Here is a 3,167-nt window from a genome sequence, read left to right as displayed (position 1 = left end):
TTTTTTTTAAAGTAACAAACAGGGCTGGGGATATCACTCAGAGGCACAAGTGCCTGTCTGGCAAGTGCAAGGTCATGAGTTCGATAAAAAATTCCAAAAAAAAAAAAAAAAAAGTAACAAATAACACAGAAATTTCAGTGCATTGAACATGCTGCTTTATTGCTTAAAAATATGTCTATATACACAGGTGCAGAGTTTCCAACTCTTAAAACAGCTTTTTACATCAAAGAATAAAATTTCTTCAAAATTCCAAAGATGCATAGATTAAACAGCAAGCTGCCTTCTGTAATACTTCAAACATACCCAATTGTAACAATTTTCTATCCCAATTATGCAATGGAGGATATGTAGAACAGCAAGTAAACATGATAAGCAACTCCTGTACTTAAAGGACAGTAAAGAAACTATTATGAAAGGTACTCTTAACATTCTTAAATCTTTTTAATTATATGAGATGAGGGGTTTTAAGGTTAGTGCCAAAACTAATATAGTTGTTTAAAGACTTATGAAAACATATTGCTAGAATACTTTTTTTTTTAACCCCTGCATGGGAAAAATATATATACTTTTTGCTAGGCTGGGAATTGGACCTGGGCCCTCACACATGCTACACTCCCAAATCAAAAAATATTTTCATCTCATGCCATAAAGTCATCATTAAAAGAGATAAAACATTTTAGAAAAAGGTCAGTATCCACAACTATTCTCACTTTAAAGGAATTTACAAGTCTGAGCTCCTGGAGAAATTTCCCATGAAGTTTGGTTTTCCAGTACTACTTTAATATGCCTTAAAGTAACAGGGAGAGTTTAGAGAACATCTGACCTGAAATATTATTTGGTAGGCAGGGTAGCAGTAAGTGGCAAGGGACATATACATATGGAATATATCTCACTTCCTGCCTGAGTGGAAACCAAACATCACAAGGACAAATCCAACTCGACTCTAAAGCACTGAAATAACAATTCCACTTAATTCACTGTTATTTGTAGTAAAGTCCCACTGCAAAGAATATAGTTAAAATAATTTTGAAAAATATTTCAGTTGTAGGACATGAAAACTGGAAGGAACCTAGTGAAACTCATATAGTCTTACTCTGAATTTTCTTCTATTTAGGCTTCTTTCAGACATCATGAATCTGTACATTATTTGTCATTATTACTTGAGTTACTTGTTTCTTTTTGCAGTACTAGGTATTAAAAACGGTGCTGTACATGCTTGGCAAGCGCTCTGAAACAGATATATCCCAGGCCTTTGAAAAAAAAATTTTTTTTTCTTTGACACGGGGTCTCACTATGCAGTTCAGGCTGGCCTTGAGCTCACTTTGTAGCCCAGGCTGGTCTCAAACTCACAACAATCCTCCTGCCTCAGCCTCCCGAGTGCTGGGATTACAGGCGTGCACCACCATGCCCGGCGTGAAAAATTTGTTTTTGAGTGTCTTGCTAAACTGCCCAGACTGGCCTGAAACCTGGAACCTGCTTTGCCTTAGCCTTCCAAGTGCTGGGGTAACAGGTGTGTGCCATCACACCCTGCTCTTTTAAAATGGGGAAAACTTTGTTTACCTAGATCAAAAACTTTAGGAAAAAATTATGCTGTCTGACCAAATCATCAAGAATAAAACTGGCTATAAAAAAAATGAAGTTTTAATATAATGCAATAGAGTACCATACAAGTATCAGTACTCTCAACTCTTCCTATAAAATGGAGCCTGTTGCTGCTGGAATCCTTTCTGGGTGGTCAATACTAGTACTACCCAGCACAGCTGGTTACCCAATTACTTAAAATTCTAAAATATCTGAAATATGTGCACATTAACCCTATTCACTTCCAAGATACTAGCTTGTTTTTTTCTGACAGCGTCTTGCTGTGTTGTCCAGACTGGCCTCCAGCAGTCCTCCTGCCCCAGCCTCTGTGGGAGGAGCTGGGGCTACAGGTGTAGGCCATCGTACCTAGCTCAACACACTAGTTTTAAAAGACTTCAAACTTAATCCACATGAACCTTACCAGACAAACCTGTATCTAAGTATTTTACATACTGCACACTCGTATTTCGTTCTTTCCTACCCTTTCTGAAACTCTGCACCTTTTTGATTATTGTAGCCATAGCAGCTTATTTAATAAACATGCGTAATTTCTGTCTTTTGTTTTCAAACATGCTTGAGGACTAAAGGAACTAAGAAAGAGGTTAGAGGGTAAGCACTGTTGTGCCCATTTATCCCTCAGTTTGAATGTCTTGTGGTTGCCCCTGTTTATCTACTTCCCATTTGCAATGGAAGTTAGATAATCTTTAGAAAATGAAAAATAAACAATAAATTCAAGCTATTAGTTTATATTGCTTCATTGTTAATAAATGCATATATAAAATTACTAGTAACTACATAACACTAGAAATTTGCAGTCATGCAATAGAATATTAGTATACTATCACATATGTGACCTGCCACTGTTGCTTGAACTTTCAACTGGACCCAGTTTTAATAAACATGCAGAATACACCCCTTGACCCAGGAATTATAGAAAATATGAACACATGCAAATTGTACACTAGAAACTTGAGTATTAATAATTGCTTAGAAATGCAGGCAGGTGCTTCACATCATAATGCTGTTTTAAGAACAGAGGTACAAGTCACACGAAAAGTTTAAAATTAGGACCACTGTTCAGTAACGAGGCTCACATTCAAATCCTGGCCCTTGTGGGTAAAGAATGATATAAAAACCTTGGGTAAAGGAAGAATTGAGAGATGTGCAAGGAAGAAAAGTTTTCTGGGCCATTTATTGACAGCTATTGAAAAGCATGGGTGGGAGGGTGGATGGTGAAAATGTTCTTGGGCAGGATGGTTCCTTCTCTGACTCACACTGAGCGGCCCCTGCATAGCTCCCTGGGGAAAGGAGTTGACGAGCAGAGCTAGTACAATGTAAACTCAAGCGTCGATGCCCTGAAGTTTAGCCTAGCCCTCTGCTTTTAAAACCACTGGCTAAGGGATCCTTCCAAAATGATTATAATTAACAGCCAAGCAATGTTATGAATAAACTATAAGCAACTTGCTGGCACCAACAGCACCATAAGAATGTAAACTCCTTGAGGCCAAGGTCTCTTCATAGTTTGCATATCACAAGTACATAGAGTAAACAAGAGACCACAAGCTTTGAAAAGGAACCACATATGT

The sequence above is a fragment of the Chinchilla lanigera genome, unplaced genomic scaffold (genome assembly GCF_000276665.1).
Source record: "Chinchilla lanigera isolate Chin_1 unplaced genomic scaffold, ChiLan1.0 scaffold00015, whole genome shotgun sequence".
NCBI lineage: Eukaryota > Metazoa > Chordata > Mammalia > Rodentia > Chinchillidae > Chinchilla > Chinchilla lanigera.
Note: the sequence above shows the minus strand (reverse complement) of the source record.